This window comes from Danio rerio, chromosome 14 (genome assembly GCF_049306965.1).
Source record: "Danio rerio strain Tuebingen ecotype United States chromosome 14, GRCz12tu, whole genome shotgun sequence".
In the NCBI taxonomy this organism is placed as follows: Eukaryota; Metazoa; Chordata; class Actinopteri; order Cypriniformes; family Danionidae; genus Danio; species Danio rerio.
The window spans coordinates 36,623,962-36,644,975 of record NC_133189.1 but is presented as its reverse complement, the minus strand read 5'-3'; the positions used below and the strand labels follow the sequence as shown (position 1 = coordinate 36,644,975).

The window sequence follows — 21,014 nt, the reverse complement described above, 5'->3', positions numbered from 1 at the left end:
AAACACTGAAGAAGTCAAGCTAGCATTTCAGTATAATAAAGAAATACACAAGTATATACTGAAGTAGGTTGGAAAATAAACTTTGCAAGGAAGTGGGACTCCAAGAGTAGAACTGAAGAACTCTATAGTGTTTTCATCACATATTTTGATGTTATTTCTGTTCATTCATACTGGGCACCCTTGCACATAAACTTCACATATAGATTACTAAACCAAATTAAACCAAAGTGATGCCACACTACTCATAAACATTACACATAATTAATCATAACATTATTCAGAAATCACATTACTACTGCCAACTGAGAAATAATATTGTACATACAGTCTTACATCTTTCAGAAAAATCTAATTCATCAGTAGCATACCATCAAATGGGTGAATTATTCCTTTTGTGCTGGGCAATGAGCCAAGCCTACAAAAAGTATTGAATGAAACGTGTGTATTTGTAATTCGTAGTAAACCTTACAATATGCAGTTTAAAAATTCATGCTGCAGTCCTTGTTGTGAAGGCTGGTGTGCATGTATTATTGCATTTGGCCTCAGCACAGAACAGAATGTGTGTCTCCTACTGAATAATGGCTGTGAGTCCACTATGACACTGAGACGCTAATGAGCACGTAGCTTCGGGCATAGTAAGAAACACTGTCTGCCACTGAGAATCCCAGCAGTAAAAGGCGAAACAGCTGCATCATATCAGAGCGTTTAGCAGAGCCCGAGAGTGCAGTGCATCTTGAGGAGCATCTGTTAAATGGCGTTATTAGCAGCTGCCTCTTACAGAGCTGTAGATCAATAAACCGCTAGTACAAGAACAATATTTTAAAAGGGCTTCGAGGAGAATTTAGAAAACCTTGTTATTGGCGACACCGGTGGCTATTAAGTGAACTGCAGACAACAACTTATTGTTTGTCTTCGCACTTGTGTATATGTAAATAGAAGAGACTGAGTGTGATTTATTTTGCCCCGTTTGTCTAACTGCATTGTTCTTTAGTGATTAGCAACAAGATGAAAATGCAAATGTGCAGCACACTTTAATCTCAATGCATATGCAATGTGATGGTCTTTAGGGATATACATATACAAACATCAGATGCCATGTTTATTCATGAGAGATACTGTATACTGCCAAATATGCAGACATTAGATGTTATCTACTTCCAAAAACACTGCAACCTTAACATGTGCATGTTATTAACCAGGTTAAATTTCACAAATTTTCTTTAAAAATGGTTGGCCTTGGTCACCTTTCATATAGTGAAATGTTGAAACACTATAAGCATCACATCTGTTTCAGCATGTCTCATAGAACAAAAAATCATATGCAGTATAGATTTCTTTTATTTAAAACCAGTGCTGGGTACTAGCTGATGATATGTTATCTGGATTTTGTAATTAGATTCCAAAAATTAAATACTTGTAAACACTCATAATGAGATTAGAGTTATTTTAGTATTAATTGGATGAATACATATCAGCAATAAATGACTACTCTTCATTGTATCATATACAATTTTGACAAAAAAAATGCATTAAACCTGAAGACATTGGCTCACTCTAAAAAATAGGGGTTGTTTCAACCCAAATTTAAGATAAATATAGACAAACCTAAATGCTGAATGATGTTTTAATAGGAATGCTCCGATCAGAATTTTTGAAGCCCATACAGAGTACCGATTCCTCATCATGCTAATTGGCCGAAATCGAGTACCGATTCTGATACTTCAAGCTTAAAATAACTTTAACAGCGCATAACCCACATTTGGAGTGCATATTTTAAGGGAAAAAAAGTTCAAATGAATCTTCCTCTGCTTGTAAATCCGCAAATGGACACTTACAATTGGTTCATGTGATCGGCCAGATTGGCGAGTACCGATCAAGTCTTAAAATGTGGTTATCGGCCGATACCAATCTCTGGCCGATCGATCGGTGCATCCCTAAGTTTTAATCATTTTTAAACCAAGGATTGGGTTGGTCAATATTTTACCATATTTTTTTTTAATGCATCATTTTTATTACCAACAGGAATATGCAAGCATGTTTGTTGGGCAGAACTACTATTTTTAAGGGTGTAGCAACTTTATCAATGTGATTTTAGGTTAATATCTCAATCATTTGACATTCTAATAAGAATCTTTTAGAATATAGAAAATATTTGTATTCAAATTATTTATTTTTATCTTTAATTAATTATCTGACCAACTCACAAATCCCCAGTTTGCGAAAAACTGATGTAGTGTAAAGTTTAATAGACTTAATGTTGTTGATATCAAATAACTTAATATTTTAGATCAGTATGGCAACTGATATAAAATGTTTATGTGATAAACAAGGTAGGTCAAAAATAAGCTAAAAGTGATCAAAAAAAGTCAAAATACTTACAATGTATAATCTAAAAATGTCATAAACTACAACTTTTCACTATGTAATTTGTACTACAAAAGCAGTCTACACAGTTTCATTGATATCCTCTGAAGTTAGGGATGCTTTTAGTTAAGTATGTCATAAGCTGTGGACACATTGGAAAAAAATGTGATCAATACGTGACAATTCTCATATATAACTCGATTAGCTGAAGAGAGCATGACCTGCTAAACTCCCATCCCGAATGAAGAGCTCTCAACACACCCAAACGCTCCAGAACTCTGCCTTTAGATCATCTATCTGTGAAGCTTCCCGAACGTAGACACCACGCAGACCCCCCCTCAATGATGCCAACGTCAAAGAGGGGCTTGTCATTACCTCCCCTCATTCACATTTGTCCACTCAAACGTGGCGGAAGAAAAAAAGGCACAGATGTTAATCTCTCTCTTATCCCCTCTTTTTATTAAGGGAGATTAAAAAGAATAGAGTGCAATTTGGATGAAGGCCAAGGCAGACTAGATGTGCAAAGTATTTCTGGATTATTTCCACTTAGTACAGGCGGGGGCTGAAAGGATGGCTGTCTTGTTAGCTGGTGTGTCATTCTTCAGACTTCACAAGCCAGTTGGTCAACCGGAATCACAATAAACGGTGCTTGTGCCATGACAAAATTCCCATGGAGGTTGCTCTGCACCAATGCAAGTCTCTAAAGTTAAAAATGATGTCTTGAGATGAAGAGTTCTGGTAGCAACAACCTCAGTCCCGCCTTTCATGTTCATGGTTAAAAGAAATAGAAGTGGAAGCGTACCGAGGCTAAAAAGGACTGCTTCTATTTGTTAATCTTTCTTTCTCTATCTTTTCATATGGCCAGACCTTCCTTTTTTTGATTCCTTTCACCTCAAAAGAAAGAGAAAAAAGTTAGTCAGTCCCCTGTTCCTTTTGTTGTGCTCTTTCTTCTCCACACTCTTTATACTTTTATCCTAATCCCAACCATGCATGAGTGATCAGTTGTGTCCTGTTGTTTCACTGTTCTGCTAGTTTTCAATCGGTAGGGTTCCGTCTTTGTTCCCTTTCAGTGAAAAACACAGAGAAAGGTAAAGAGAGGGAAGGGTAATGAAACCTCCTCCACAGACTTACTCCTTTGTCTTCTTGATCAGGTTTATTTTGCTTTTTCTTTTAAAGATATAACTGACTGTAATTAGGGGAGATCGGTGCTGTGATGATGTTTTTTTTGCCAGCTCTTAGTCTTTAGAGAACGCTAGAAATGCTCCATCAAAGCCGACTGATGAAGTTGAGCGGTCGCAGAGCCGGAGCATGTTTTGATGTATGAATTCAATATAAAGATCAGCAGATGTCAGGGCCTGTCCAAAGGCCGTACGTGACAGGTGGAGAACGCTCTCATCCAACATGAAGCAAACAGGCACGAGGACATCTAAAATTCTACCTGAAACATGAACAAGATGCACCACGAGGGCCTGGGGGTTTGTTGGTAGCTGTTTGGATGTTTGGCTTCTGTTTTCCCAGCAGTCAAACGGAGGTTTTGATCCACGGACTCTCTGGGAATATAAAGAAAGAACTGAATTCTAGCTATTTAATCAAAAACAGATGCATTGACACTAGAAATAGCACCTTCAACCGTGGCGAGCATTCTATATTATTATATGTGAAAAAAAGAATAATTGTGATATTTGTCCTGTATGAATGTAGGTGTCACTGACATCGTACTCACTTTCGCCAATCATGTCATTTATTAAAAGTACATATTACAAATTCAAATCACACATTTAATGACATGAATACACCTCTAATCTATAATTAAAAAGTTTTCAAATTCATACTGAATTGATTTTAATTAAAAATAGCTTTTTTTGAAGAAGTGGGTGGTGATGGTGGGTAAAAAAAATTACAAGGCGGGAAAAATCATTATCAAAAATACAGTCTTAGTATAATATTTTAGTGTTTCTTAGAAATAAATATTTAAACAAAATTGCTTTACAGCTTATTTATATTTGAAAATAACTAAAATGCTGAAACTATATTTAAAAATACAATTCCTTCAGACAGTGCGTTAAAGCCAGGCGTCTTTAAAATATCATTTTCATGACAAGTTAGATCAGGTTAAAGGATGTGGTGCTGCTCTTCAAAACCGTAAAGATATTGGTTAATGAATAATTCAAGATACATTTCAAAAATACCTTTAATCTTCATAAATATATTTAAAAACAATAACCAAAGTAGAAAAAGTGGCCATCTAAGAACTTTCAAAAGGATTTGCAACTAGACTTTTTTTTACATTAAGGTGAACACATTATACAACACTGACCCATATACCTCTGAGTCCTTTGAGCTTCATTTACTTCTTCTCTATGCATGACTGTTATGAGATGCATAATAATTTGATTCTCTGCTTCTCTACAGAGTAAAAGCTCTGGTCACTGTGTCCTCTGTTCAAAGGGACAGTCATTGTTGCAGACTGATCCCTCCTCTCTGTGGTTGTCGGGCCTAATTAAAACTATTCTGGGGGCGTGGGGTGAGCCGAGGGGGAGGGACCGTCTTGCGCACCACAGGAAATTATGATCGCAAAAGTCTTCCTGTCGAGTTCTGCGCTTGGCACTATAAAGTAAGGAGAGCCGGCATTACCTGAAAGGCTTGGAATCCAAGCAGACATCCACATCATCCCAGTCCATAGTCCAGCGGGGTCGCACACAAGTGGCCTTTGTGGCCAGCGAAAAACGGGATTAAGGAGGGGTCTTTTAGAGAATTGATTTTCTGTGGAGAACAATGAGCGGGTGAGAGGAGCTGGGGCCAGAACTCTGAATCACACAGCCTCAGTGCCCCATGAAAGGCCAAAGCCGCACAACACTGAGATTAAAGCAATCAGGTTCTTTACCCCCTTACGGCTTGCCCACTCTCCCCCCGCCCTGCGCCGGCACATTACACACTCGCATCACAATACGTAGAATAGGCCCAAAAGAAGAGGGATGAAACAGACTGTTTGCTTTTGCCTTCTTCTCTGGCCCTCCAAACATCGCAAGGCTATAGTGAACAGGCTGGTGTATTTCGTTAAAGCAACAGCACGGCGTAAATGTAGCATCCATCCTTCGGGATGTGGTGGCAAATGGGGCAATGTCAGGATGACGATGACGTGGTGTGGTGATGGGATCAAGGGTTACACATGAAAGTGGCGGGCTGCTCGGGTGCAGCTGTGGGTACCATTGTGGTCAATAATTTGCATGCAGTAAGTCCAAGCATCAAAACACTGAGCTGGCTGCTTTGGGAAAGTAAGTGAACGTTGTTGTTGTTTAATGTTAAAAGTGTGGTTCACCCAAAAATAAACATTTCCCATATAATTTGGTCAACCTCATGTTTTTTTTTTTTACCTTTATTATAATAGGACAGTAAACATTTTAGACAGGAAAGCATTGAGAGCAGAGAGAGGGGAATGATCAGCAAAGGACCTCGAGCTGGGAATCAAACTCAAGTCGCTTTGAGCACATCCGTGCAATATGTCAACGCACTGTACCACTAGGCTATTGGTGCTGACCTTATGTTATCTTAAAGACTATTATAAGTAGTGTTTTAGCTGTTTCAGGTCCAGTTTGGACATGGAGGTAGCATGACATTAATGTACAATCTAGCCCAACTACACAAAACTACAAATATGGCAACACAAATATTTAAATAGAAACATAATTCTTTCTCAGATTAAACCACATGACGTGACAGGAAAGTCATACTGAGAAACACTTGCATTTTTGAAAAATCTAGTTTGTGTATAGACATCAGTCAAAATGTTCTCTGTTCAAACTATTTTCAGTTTTACCATTCTCCATATACAGAAGTAAATCACAGACATACACATTCTCAGCATAAATAAACAAAATAGAGTATCTACACACACACACACACAAACACACACACACGCACGCATGCACACACACACACACACACACACACACACACACACACACACACACACACACACACACAGACACACACACACACACACACACACATCATTGGAATTGCATAATTTTAAATTATTTGTCCTGCAGTGCTCAAATGGAGAAAATGGGACAAAGCTATTTGCTCCTCAGGCAAAACTTGAAACAGAAAAAGAGTGCCAAAATATTACATTTTTTAAATATGTAAAATTCTGAAGCCTTGGCAACAATATCGAAGCCTCTTAAAAAAGCATGTGTGAGTCTTTGCTTAAATGGCCTAGGGATTAAATATTGTTTTTTTAACATAGAGAAAAACTAATTTAAAAACAGAAAATAAGGGTAAACTAAAGAAAGACAAAAATAAGAATGCATAAGAAGATTCCATATGAATGCACAAGGGTAAAATCTATCTCCATCTTCCAAAAGTCGTATAACATGCTGCACCAGTTGAGTTGTATTGATTAAATTCACAATCATTTGGAACACTGACTTCATTACTACAGACAAAAACAGCTGAAACATTCTTCAAAATATAATTTTGTTAATTTTGTTGTTTTGTAAATCTAAAAGAACATGACAATTTGTAATCAATGAGAAATTTTCCAATCCTTTAACAGGACATTTCTAACAATTTTGGAAAGAATCATAAGGGCATTTTTGTCTTTTATCATGTCTTGAGTGGATTGTTAAGTGTGGACTCTTCTAGCAAGGAGTCTCCCTCTCCAACCAGGGATCAGACTCATAAGGTCGATGGGCTCTAAGCCTCTCTGCCCGTCCAGAATGAGGGTTGTGATCTCCCTTTGTGGCTCACTGGGAAGTGTTGGTGCACTTGCCGGCCCCGTTCCATCATTAAACAGATTGTGAGCAGCCTGCTGAAGGCCACGGCCAGAACTGGAGGAGCGGCAGCCACTTCATTAGGGGTATTATGAAGGGGGAAAAGGGCCTTTCTTCTCTCTCTTCCACAGTCCAGAATGCTCAGGTCTGTTAAATCTCTTCTAGCGAGGCTGCGGCACAGCGAGAGTACTTTAGACGCATGACAACTCTGAGATATTAATTATATTCATCTTCTGGAATATGCTCAGAATAAGAGGGAATTTGATATCGGCTGTCCTGTGTTATTTTTCTCTCCTCCTCTTGCCTTCTCTCTTGTCTTTTTCCAGCTGGCGCTTTGAAGTGTTCCTGTTTTTGTTCTGGGATGGCTGCGCATCCCACTGCTCCGCGGGCTTTGATATCTCCACTGGGGTGAGGGGTTAGCAGGCAGAGGTCTGGAGCTGGGATATCCTAACTTCTCTCTCCAAGAGGCCTGACCTCTGCACTCGAGAGGCGGTGCAAGCCTTTCCAAATGCACAGCTCCTTTTGATGTGCCCTCTTTCAGAGCACTTAATTAGCCAGTGGATGAACGTTTAGCGTGAGCGAGAACGCTTCCTAAAGAGCATACGTCCTTAAAGTCACTGACTGCCTTTTTGTTGTTGGTGTAGTGAGGGCCATTGAAACAATGATGCCTTGGAAGACTTGTTTGGATTGAGAATTGACTAAACCCGCCTGTTTACAGAAGAGCACTGGCTAAAAAGAATGAAAACAGTGTTCTTGCAAGAGATGAATGTGATGTCATCAAAAAACAGCAGTTACTTGCACAATGGCAAATGTTTATTCAAACATATTTTTGACCACTTCACATTGCTTTGACTACATTGTGACATTTCAAAAATGTTGATTTTGGTCATAAATGAGATCTAATCTGAAAGAAAACTTTATTTTGACGAATACAGAAAAAATATATTCCTCAATTATCTTCATCAGTGAATCGTCAAAAGTTTTTTCAGACCACTAGAAAATCATTTTGAACTGTCAGGGTATATTAATGGTTGGATTACAGCAGATTATTAGATAATATGAGCAATATTGCAGCACTATACTCCTATTAGTAATAAATTACATTACAATTACTGGTATAAAAAAAAAACTATTTTCATATTTTCTATAAAACGATACTCATTCAAAGCTGACATAAAAATGTTATAATATTTTGGCTAAAGTAACATTAGGGATTACAATACATACTTTAAATCAGGAAAATAGTAATTATTTTAAGTCTACAATTAGGCCTGTCATGATATTTATTTTTGTTGGATGATATATAGCACCAAAATATATTGCAATAAACAATATTATTGTCATTTTAAAGCCATTTTATGAGACGTGTTATATAATGCCAGAATTACAATATAATATCATCACAATGCAAGTACACTCTTACAAAGAACACAGATTACTTTATTCTTAAGAATATTTAATTTAATTATAGTCATTTTAACAGTTGAATAGGTATGCATTGGAATCAGAATATAAAAACGCATATCCTAAAAGTTGACAAAACAGTACAAGATAAAAAGTAACAGAGGCTGCGATATCTGCTACCAAATCTATTTTCAGCTGAAAGGCACCCACATAAAAATACACTAAAGTAATTTATACTACAATATTTTTTTAACCATACTGACACTGGCACCTCCAATCGAGATAAACATGTTGCACAATCAGCTGAAATGTTGCTAGAATTGGTTCTTATGTATGGGCGATACAAATTGCATTACGAAAAAATGATTGAGGTCATGTCCATGTGTTGTGTGATAAGTTGATATAGTGATTATTGTGATACGCCTATCTACGATTAAAAATGAATTGCATTCGAAATTCTGGAAAATAATGTAAAAACTGATTATTATTTTAATGATCATTATTTGGTATTTAATGTTGCAATGTTTAATGTCACGAAAAGGTAACGTCTGATTACAGCTGATATTAACTTTATAAGACTTTGACTACATTACCAAAATACAACAAAACAAAATCAAGAGAGTTGGACAATAGAATACTGTGATATAAAGTTTTAGATTTTGCTAAACCTAAATTTTACTGTAACTCTACAATATGAAACCAATGGCACTAAAATTTGTAATATGCTACTAAAACCTGGTCATTATTTTCCCATTGCCTATAAAACGGATATATTTCTTTCATTTATTTATTTTTTAGATGAACATCACACATAACCATATTCAAATGATAAATCATTGTATTAAAATGATGGCAAATACTGTAAAAAAATCATTATTCTCATATTGTCAACAAAAATTATAACTGGCAACAGCTGATATGAAAATTTGTTCATGTTTTTTTATAAATTAAAAAAATCTTCATTTTTAAAAATATGAAAATGAAAAAAAGTCATTAAAAATTAAAGTTAAATATGTATACAGATACATATATTTTTAATGAATATCGATCATTAACCTTTATACCATTTACTCTCTTAAGAAAGTAAAGGTAAAAGTGTGCCATCCTATTACACCAATATTTGTTGAACCGATAGCGTGGCTTGGTGACTGAGCTATTTGTCCAATTGATACTTGCACAACTGTTTTTATGGTGCTAGTGAAGCAAACACTACCTCTGCCTTAAGAAACGCACAGCATTAAATTGAATCGAAATTCAGGAAATCCACATTATTAGGCACAAGAGTAAAAATAAGAGAGTTAAAAATATTTCACTTTGTTTTGGTCTCCAGAAAAGGCTTCAAGTGAACTTTCAGATCTCACTGTGTTGTAATTAAGACATGAAAGGAGTCTGCAATGATATCTCAGGAAAGTAGTACAATTATGAAGCTCTTATTACTGAAACAAGACTCAACCATTGAGCAGTCCCATGACGGACGCTTTACCCTCTCTCAACAGCTAGATAAACACTTACTCAAAAAGCCTGAGATCTTCATATCCAATTTGGAGACAGTTAACATCAATATATGACAATATGAAAGTCATGAAGCCTGCAGAGAAAGGTAGGGCTTTTTTAAGGATCCAATTTCCAGTTCCTCCTGCTCTCAATGCCCATAAAGTGGGTTGCTGCTGCCCAGGAGAAGCAGCCTCAGCTGGAACATGCTGGATTCATCAGGCCTGGAAAATCAATTCTTTATTGCAGCACTTTGTGGCTAATAATTTCCCTGTGTCTCAGTAGGAAAGAGCAAATAAAGCCTGTTTGTTTCATTTTGGAGGTCCAGTAAAACTCCCCCATGCTGCTGGTCAGACTGTGACTGCTCTCCACACACAACTAATACAAACCTGATCGAATACAGTACTGCACAGCACATTGGCTGCCTATGAACATGCAACACGCAAAGCCCAATTATCCACAGCAGAAGGCTGCATGCGTGAGTAATTATGGAAAGTTATGATAAAAATATCCAGCAGACTGATAATTCCCCTAAAGGTTTGGGGAAGAACAATAGTCGCTCATTAGGGAACAAAATCCTTTTGACATCACACCACAGGCATTCAGTTTGAATTTTCAACATATTTGTATGAGAATTTGTTGGCTTTGACCAAACTTACATTTACTTATGTTTTTGTAGATAATAACATGTGGAAGGTTGCTGTATTGTGCAATATTGACAATTTATTATAGGTGGGCATAGATAGATTTTTAAATCTAGATTATTCTCACTGTAATCTTAAAATTAATCTAGATTAAAATGGCTCAGTTGAATTCTGCCGAAAGCATTCAGAATATTAGATATTCTACCCAATGTAATATATTACCCAAATAATGATTAAGTAGGTGGCGCAGTAGATAGTGCTGTCGCCTCACAGCAAGAAGTTTGCTGGTCAAGCCTCTGCTGGGTCAGCTGGCGTTTCTGTTTGGAGTTTGCATGTTCTCCCTGCGTTCGCATGGGTTTCTCCCACAGTCCAAAGACATGTGGTATAGATGAATTGGGTAGCCTAAATTGTCTGTAGTGTGTGAGTGTGAATGAGAGTATGTGGATGTTTCCCAGAGATGGGTTGAGGCTGGAAGGGCATCTGCTGCATAAAAATGTGCTGGATAAGTTGGCGGTTCATTCCGCTGTGGCAACCCCGGATAATAAAAGGGACTAAGCCGACAAGAAAATGAATGAATGACTAAAAGTAAGTCTTTGAGAACCAGTTTCTCAAACCAGGTGGTACATTAGACCAGGGGCTAATCTCCTGTTTCCAAAATGTATCACAATCTGCTTGAGAAACTGTTCTACTATTACTGGTGATAAAAATAAATTATGGTTTACCTGTGTTTACTAACTGTTTATTTAGTTAAACATAAATTTTGAACTGTAGGCCTACATAAGCTTGAAACAGCTATTTTTGACCTTAATGCGATTAAAGTCACAACCGAACTAAACAGAAATGAAATTAAGACATGAGGAGTATGCATATATTAGTGGCATTTTGGAAGTAAATACCGCAATCAAACTATTATGTCATGTAGGACTTTGCGCCATATTTTCCGACAAGATCCACAAACACTGCTGTCAGTAAAGGACCGCACACACACACCGCAAAATGCTGGAGTTTTTTTCTTTCCATTTGGTGTGCGTTACTAAATTCCATACCACTTTCACCAGTACTTACTCCTTATTTGCATCTAATACCACAGTTTGTCATGGGTGCATGAATAAAATGTTCATGAGGGAAAGTGGAACTGCCGAACTTCAGTTAAAGTCACCCAAAATTATAGGAAACTCTTACATGAAAGCACTTCACGTAAACACCTTAATTATATCATTGTCTAATAAGGCAAACAACTAGATTACAGATGTCCATGTAAACATAGCGAGTAGTGTCTTCTAAGTAAAAGATCCAGAAGGGCATCCTCCTGATTTGATTCAGAAGGGCACTTTTTTGTCAGACGGGTCACCGGTCAGGTATACATCCGCACAAAAATATCAAGGTGAAAGTCATCATAGCTTGCGTAGAACAGACCCAGCTCCCAACCCAACTTTAAGAATAGATAAATGATTTTTTTTCGTCCGATAAAAGTCTTGTGTTAACGCTGCATGTCAACACCGATAACGGCCCACCACTACAATTTATCTAAAAGAAATTCTATGAGCAATTTAAAAATTATTCTTTGCGAACACTGAAATGATGCCATTAGCATTTAAATTTTTTTCTGTTGTCATGTAATTGGTTTTGATTTTGTTCACATTTATGAGGTTAAAAATAACTACACTTCAAAAACTAAAAATACATTTTTGCAATTATTTAACCATTACTTACACACAGAGATGGAGGACTCGAGTCACATGACTTGACTCGAGTCAGACTTAAGTCACAAAACTTAGGACTTGAGACTTGCTTGACAAATATCCAGAAAAGACTCAACTTGACTTGGACTTGACTGTCATGATTTGAGACTTGAATTGGACTTGAGTTAAATGACTTTGAAATAACTTGTTTTTCTTAAATACATAACCGTTTGTTATATATTATGCATTTAAAAAAAAAAAAACGAAAGTCATGCATGCACAGAATTAACAACGGTTCTTAGATCGGTCCGAAAGAATCAGTTGAATTTGCTGGACTGGATCATTCGGTTCATTAAGAAGAATCGCTTTAAATGATTTATTAGATTCATTTAAACAATTCATTTGAATGATTCATTTGTTTACGGGTTTAAAGATTACAAACAAGACGGCTAAGGAAAGTTTATACTATTTAGTCTGACTCAGTGCTTGCCACACATACTATACTTTACCTGGGTGGGCCCTCTAAGTATATTTAGTGACACATTTTTACAGTTATGATCATTCTTCTACTCTTTTTTTGTATCCGCCTAATTTAACCAAACATCCGCGATCGATGTAGTGGAAAATCCTCTCTCGTTATTCGTTTTGTTCTGTGTGCCCGTGAACTGTCAGCATCCCTGTACTGCAGTCCCACAAAGACGAGCCTTTTTAAGACTTAAAAAATTAGTCCGGCCGGGTTTCTAAATGTCCTAAAATGTCCAGGATTTGACTTTTGCTTTCTACAGCTGTTATTCGTTAATCATAAACGTTTTTGCATTTTTTTATTTAAGCCTACTTTTGCTTGGCTTTGCAGCTGACTGCTCGCACGGTCGCGAGAGAAACATTCAATAATTTATTCTTGAATCTAAACGACTCTGAAAAACTTTACTGTATACTCGGAGAGGACGAAATGACTGGTCTAAACTAGCTGCAAAATATACCTACACAATTAGCAGTAGAACACATTAGCCTTCTATAAATAATCTACTCGTTTGAATCTTGTAAATATGATTATTTATGAATATTTTTAGAGATATTCTATTTTATTCTTTTTTCTGTCATTTATTTCTCATTTGCTGTATATTTTATTAATTTAAAGATGTCATTAAGCTAATACATAGGCTGTTTTTTATACATATCTAAAATGCTTTTGCATTCAAGTTTGCTTTGAACTTGAAAGAGAGAGAAGCAGATTTGATCCGTCAGCGGTGCACATGGTTGCTGAATAGGTAAGAGAAAGTGGATGTCTTTTTTAACAGTTTTTTTTTTTTACTTTAATATAACATTGTATAACACTGTCAAAATAAATGAAATTATTGTAAAAAAAAAATGTAATATGTTTTGTTTGTCGCATATAGATAACTTATTATGTGATGTGGGTAAATGGTGTGTTTCAATCTGGCTACCACCGCAAGTATATTTCAAACCTGTGAGAAGCACTGAACGTTTACGTTTTTGACATGTTAGGGATTAAGTTTAATCAAAAAAAGATTACATTAAAACAATCTGTTAAATGCTATATTTAAGTTTTGTATTTTTTATCTAATGTATAATTAGATTGAATTGACGTGACTTGAAATAAGAAGTGACTTGACTTGACTTGACTTGAGTCTGACAAAAATTGACTTGACTTGCTTGAGACTTGAAGGTTATGACTTGAGACTTGCTTGTGACTTGCACATGAGAGATTTACTCCCACTTCTGCTTACACAATAATTCTTTTGTGAAATATAAAAAACCACAAAGCATCACATTTGCAAAACTTGCATTTGTTACAAATTTTAAAACTTAAATTTGACTATTTTGAAGTTAAGACACATGAAATAAAATACTCAAGCCTGAGCTCATTGCTTTTTAGTCATTAAGGGAGTGAAATCAAATATTCATTTAGGTTTTTGTAATCACACATTGTCTGTGTATATACTGCATTTCAATTGAAATTTGATTCACAACCATTAAACAATTGTATACAGTATAAATATTTTTTATAATGAATGAAATTCTGACCATGTTGTCATAATCACATGACCAACAAGCATCAGTTTTTCAGTTGTTTCACTTTGACTCATAAATCCTCTTATCATGGCTGCATAGTAAAGTGCCCATCAAATACAAAATCTTCTTCTTTACTATGAACTGATATGTTCTACTAGTCTAAAGTAGTGTAGTTCACATACTATAAAGCACAGGTGTCAAAGCCAGTTGCTGGAGGGCTGGAGCTCTGCAGTTTAGTTCCAACCCTAATTAAACACACCTGATCAAACTAATTGATTCCTTCAGGCTTGTTTCAAACCTACAGGTAAATGTGTTGAAGCAGGGTTGGAACTAAACTGTGCAGGGCTGCGGCCCTCCAGCAACTGGCTTTGACACCTGTGCTTTTCACCTTATTCTTCACATACGAGCGGGTGCAGCCATTTGCATCTGTTTCTGGTCTCATTCACTTTCATTCATTTTTAGACATTAAATCAGCTCGTTCTGCTGCTTGATGTTGCAAACTAATATTTTCTTATTATATTATTCTGCTTTTTTCTGTATAGTCATGCAAACAAAAAAGCAAGTAGTTTGATCATTTTCTTCGGTTTATTATTCCTAGTCATTTTTCCCATAGGCAACTGAATCGGAAGTTCTAAAACAATCACAAAAATGAGTGCACTTCGCATTAAAGAATAAGGACAATAAAGAAAGGAAGTATGCAGTTTCGTACAACCATTGTATCTTGCCTGCTACATCACATATTGCTGAGTTTAATTGTTTACTGTCCTTGTTGTCATGTTGCTTGATATACCGCACATATTTTTGAGAAAATGTTATGGTTAAGTTTGGAGGTAGGAGAAGGATTAGCAACTCAAAAAATATATTTTAATGCTTTATTGTTCATTTAAATGCATATTCTCCCAGTATTCACGTAGGTGTCCTCTGGGTGCTTCGGTTTTCCCCTCAGTCCAAAGAAATCTGGTAAAGGGGAATTGAATAAACTAAATTAGCCATAGTGTATGTGTGTGAATCAGTGGGTATAGAAGTTTCCCAGTACTGGGTTGCAGCTGGAAGGGCATCCGCTGTCCTGCTGGAAGATAAACTGTCACCATAGTCTGAGGTCAAGAGCACTCTAAAGCAGGTTTTCATTCAGGATGTCTCTGTACATTGCTGCATTCATCTTTCCCTCTATCCTGACTTGTCTTCCAGTTCCTGCTGCTGAAAAACATCCCCACAGTATGATGCTGCCACCAGCATGATTCACTGTAGGGATGGTATTAGCCTGGTGATGAGCGTGCCTGGTTTTCTCCAAAATTAGCGCCTGGCATTTACTTCAAAGAGTTCAATTTTAGTCTCATCAGACCAGAGAATTTTGTTTCATATGGTCTGGGAGTCCTTCAAATGCCTTTTGACAAATTCCAGGCAGGGAGTGGCTTTCGTCTGGCCACTCTACCATACAGACTGCATTCTCCACAGAAGAACGCTGGAGCTCAGACAGAATGATCATCAGGTTGACTAAGGCCCTTCTCCCCCGATCAGTCCTGGTCGTTCCAACCAATCTTCTACTTATGGATGATAGAGGCCACTGTGCTCACCGGAAACAGAACTTTTTCTGTAACCTTTCCCAGCCTTGTGCCTTGAGACAATCCTGTCTTGGAGGTCTACAGACAACTCCTTTGTCTTCATGCTTGGTTTGTGCTTTGACATGCACTGTCAACCCTGGGACCTTATATAGACAGGTGTATGCCTTTTCAAAACATCTCAAGAATGATCAGTGGAAACAGAGACTGTTTCTCAATATGCGTTCTTCAGCGATCTTGCTTTCTCATGTTCTCCTGTAACGTCATCATCAGCTGCCAGAGTTCAGTTCTAATACTCAAGACCGCAAGAACAGAGGACGCGTGAAACTTCCCAGATGTGTTCTTGATATTGAGGACGCACAGATGTAGACTTTAGCACCAAACTCGCTCTACAAGTCCCAGAAGTCATTGCAACTGGAGGTGGGATGTGCAGCATTTTATATAGGTTTATTATTAAAGTTCAGAGATAGAACTTATTTGTCTTAGGAGTTTCCCTAAATAAAACGGTGAATATAAACATTACCATGAAAATCTTAATAAAGAAATAAACACATTAAGGGTGTTTAGTTGCTGACATTCGTATTAAAATCTGTTTTATTTATATTGTGCAACATATATTTGTAAGGTCTTTATGCAGAGTATATATTTTGAAAATGGAAAAAGCAATAAATGGTTGTATGAATGCTGTAATGTTTAAATAAGTTTCCATTAAAAACCCGTGAAGGTCATGTGACCATCAGGAAGAACGAGGGAAAAACGAAGCATCTCATTTCTCACAGGACGCGTTCTCTGTTCTCGTGGTCTTCCGAGTTTGTTCTTCTGAGGACACCTGGCAAGACCGGTCTTCACAAGAACGCAAGTCCGTTCTCTGTGTTCTTGTAATTGAGAAACAGCCAGAATGTACCTGAGCTCAATTTAGAGCTTCACTGCAAAGGCTGTGAATACCTATGTACATGTGATTTTTCATATTTTGTTTTTATATAAATTTGCAACAGTTTTAAAAAATCTTTTTTTTTTCACATTGTCATTAAGGGATATTGTGTGTAGAATTTTGTGGAAATAAGTTAATTTAATCCATTTTGGTATAAGGCTGTAACATAAAAATATGTGGAAAAAGTGAAGCGCTATGAATACTTTACTGATGCACTGTATGTGTGTGTGTGTGTGTGAATATATATATATATATATATATATATATATATATATAAATATATATATATATATATATWTTTTTTTTTTTTTAATGTGTCTAGCTTTCAGCATCAATCATAACACAGACACTGTACATATTTACACCTCTATATAAACAATGAGAACAGGCTGGAATTTGACTAATAAATGACTTATGTCTGTAAAGCAAGCAGAAATTATATAAACAGAATACTTAATCAAAACAGCAGAAAAAAATAGCCGGACTTCAGACTTTGCTATGACAAACTAAAAGATGCGTTGCAAGATCCCTTTGTCTAACAAGCATTAAAAAAAAGATTTTAGGAGATTTACTTGCTGCCTCTGATTTAAACATCAAGGCTTAACCTATTTCTTTATGAATAAGGAGATGCAGTATTTCAGCAGAGCTCAAAGCAGAACCTGATGATTCAGACATCTACTCACCCCGGCATATGAGAGCCAGAGTCTTAATGACTTTGTTCCCATGCGTTTCAGTCATGCTTTGTGACATCTGATCAAACACAGTTGGCACACGCTCAGCGGCGGTTACTGTACATGGCCAGAGAGCGAAAGACAGAGCGGGAACATGTTGTTCGGCGTGAGGGGGGTGGGTGGTGGATCAGAATGAAATGGACTGTGCAGTTTCTGAGATCAACCGCTGCTGGATGCTGCGAGCATGATGGACGGATCTGATACCATTTTGTGGCCTAATGAGGTAGCAAATCAACTCCGGCGGGGAAAAGAAATGCCCTGTGCTTCTTTTTTCTTATTCCTTTCAAAAACTATTTTCTAAGTCGAGCTGAATGTCTTTTTCTATGAACATTTCTCTCACTGGTAAACAGTGAGGTTAATATAGCCATGTGTACATGAATTTATATCTGCACTTAATATGGGCTTTGCAGTCAACTAACGTTCATTCAGCAGATCATACAGATGTTCTGCAGACAGTCTACCTGTGGCTGGCCAATCGATCATCTCTGTGGGATTCTCCAACAATAGACGAGACTGGCGTTTCTGTTCTCCTCAGCTTGCATCACGCTCTTTCATAGCTTCTTAACTTCATTCTCAAATCCACTACTTTAGGCGGCATAGCATGGATGTGTTTATAGTGCTTCGGCCAGACCTGTGTAGCACCATACAGAGGCTGACTCAAATGCTTCTCAGTTCTTGCCACCCACGAAACACTTTAGTCATTTCAGCACTTTGGCTTTAAGTAGATTTCGCACACAAATCATAGTTCTGGACTAAGAAAATCTCAGAGTGTCAAAAACAGGCCGAAGAGGCTGCAATATCACTTATCTACAACTGTTGAATCAATCAGACACGAGAACACTGAATGCGTGACCCTGTTATGAACTGGGAAATGTCAAGGCATAATTATGTTTGGTTGATATAAAAAAAATTGTATCTAAGGAAGCAGTGACATTGGAATTAATATCTTGTGACAGGGCTGGGTGATAACATTGGTATTGATATTTATTGACAGAACAGATTATCAGATGTTGATCTACCTTTACCATTGCACACACTTTGTAACATTTTATTTATTACGTTTAAGAGTCTTCTAACACTTATGTTTATTTTATTATAAAAAGATCAGATATTATGTTTAAATATTTTTGCTTTTGACTATTTAAACTATTTGTTTTAGGAATGTTGGTAAATTAAAATAAACTGGTTGAATAACAAAAAATCCTTATATTCCTAAATGTATTGTTAGAAAATATTCAACAATTATCTATATCGAATGATATGAAACATGATATCTTGATTTGTTTATTTATTTATTTATTTATTTTATTTTTTATTTTTGCAGTATCGCCCAGCCCTATCTGGTGATGTAAAATTTCTGAACAATAGCTATTTAACAGTATTTTATTTAAAAAAAAGAGAGATTTTGTTAAAAGATTAGATTAGAACAATGTTATTCATTAGAATTATAATTTTATTAATGTATTTAAATATTCTTCGATGTCAGTCAGATTTTAAAAATACTGATTATGGCCGGATATTGTCAAATCCTGTGGCTACCTATCACGAACATGATCAGAATCATGCAAGAAACATGAAACTAACAGAGTGTGAGACTGTTCTCCAAATTCAGTGTTCAAATATACAGTTTTGCTTGTTTTTACCGATTTTGATCCGCATATTAAAATACTGAATGCCTGTATGCCATTACAATGGTTGATCTTGTCTAATAGTGCATGTACAGTACATACTAATACCAACGAGGGTCAGTCATTTAGGCCATCCCTCAACATGGGAGCTTGAGCTTTATTTAAGACCTCATATCTGCAGTGAACCACCAGTTCTACACTTCCTACAACTCTGCTCCCTCTGCGGTGATAAACACTCAACATATGGGAAATTACTGTTGGGTAATAAAAGGTTGTTGGCTTTTGCTGACATGTAATAAATTAGGCAGTTTGCATAGGAGAGCTACAACAGGGGCTCCTAAGAAACACCTATGTGGTGTGTTTTTTTTCATGTACACTGTCTTTTTTTTACATTATATCTCTCATAGTTGGTGGTAACACAGTGGGGTATACACACACAAATTACACACATAAAACTCCTGAAGCCTGGAAAATATTTTAATAGTTTCCGTCCCCCCGCCATAACAGCCGAGAGCTGAACGTGCCACACTGGTGAACTCCTCGAGTATTACTGGTGCAATTAAATGTGAAACGCTGGGAGGAACAGGAGGGAAAAGATGCCCAAAATGGCAGTAAACAAGGGAAATGACACTTGACAAGTTGTAATTTATTGACGTTGTTTGAAAGGGAAAAAAGACTCACTGTTTTACAGAGAGAAAAGCGAGACATGGGGAAGCAGGCGTTAAAGAAAACCATTCATAGGACGCAAATGCATCAAAAGCAACCCAGAGCGGAAAGAGGGAAAGAGAAAAGAGAAAGGCAGAGAGAGATAAAGCGACAGGGGGAGAGAGAACAGTGAGACTTCAAAGTCCATATGCAATAAGCAGTGCACACAGAGAGCAGTGCACATGATAGGACAGAGCGCAAGAAGGGCCCCTGGAAGATTGTGCATGGGGGTCTCTTCTCATATCATCCTGTCTCATCTCACAGAATGGCAGATTTCAATCAGCAGCCCGATGAAGAGCGACCATTACACAGACTGCAGAAGAGAGAGCACGAGCGATCAGAAATATACTTACTAGCGGCCCAAAAATAAAACAGCTAGATCTGAAAACGGCAGCAAGTAAAAACCACCAGTTACCAACATAAACACGCTTTTAAAATCATATAAAAAGCTTGCATTGACAGCCCTGTAGAAGCTGAAAATGTAATTGCATGTCACGTACGGCGATAACAGGTACAAACAACTTGAGCGAATCTAGATAATAAGTCCAATTAGGTATTATCTTGGCTGGGAACGAGAAGAGCCGCTCTGATAATGGTGTTATCGTTCCATCTCCACACATATGTCCATTACACCTCTGCATCTTAGCACTATTAAAAGTGGCAGATTGATAGTCATTCAACCAGTAAAAGAACTCGGAATAGAATGTAAATTGTTCCAACAAAATGCACTGTCACCAATTTCAGCTAAAAGAAAATAAATAAATAAAAAAAATAAATAAATGTGAATAATAACAAGTGCACCGCTTCAATTTGTGCCTGGCAGATGGGTAATGGAATGATTATGGGTATTGTGTGATAAACTGGACATGTGTGAGCGCGTGTCTGTGTGTCTGAGGGTGTGTGTCTTCTGTCCATTATCAAGCAGTGATATTGTTACACAAAAAAGTATGTGCTTTTTTGGACTCTTTACCAGAGAAGTGGCAAATTGTATGATTTCTTTTTTCTCCAACATAATAGTGAAATGATAGGTATCAAATAGAGAGTGAGGGGCTAATATAAAATAAAATAA

At 36.9% G+C, this 21,014-nt stretch overlaps 1 protein-coding gene across 1 annotated transcript in view; it reads right to left on the bottom strand.

Moving 5' to 3' along the window:
• Window positions 1-1,358: 1,358 nt before the first annotated feature.
• zic6 (zic family member 6) overlaps window positions 1,359-21,014 on the bottom strand; it is a 219,172-nt gene continuing 199,516 nt past the window's right edge. Inside the window, exons 7-8 of the transcript XR_012389459.1 lie at window positions 4,999-5,127; window positions 1,359-3,914 (exon numbers count right to left, since the gene is read on the bottom strand). The gene's annotated coding sequence lies outside the window, so the exon portion shown is untranslated. The remainder of the gene's footprint in view (window positions 3,915-4,998; window positions 5,128-21,014) is intronic.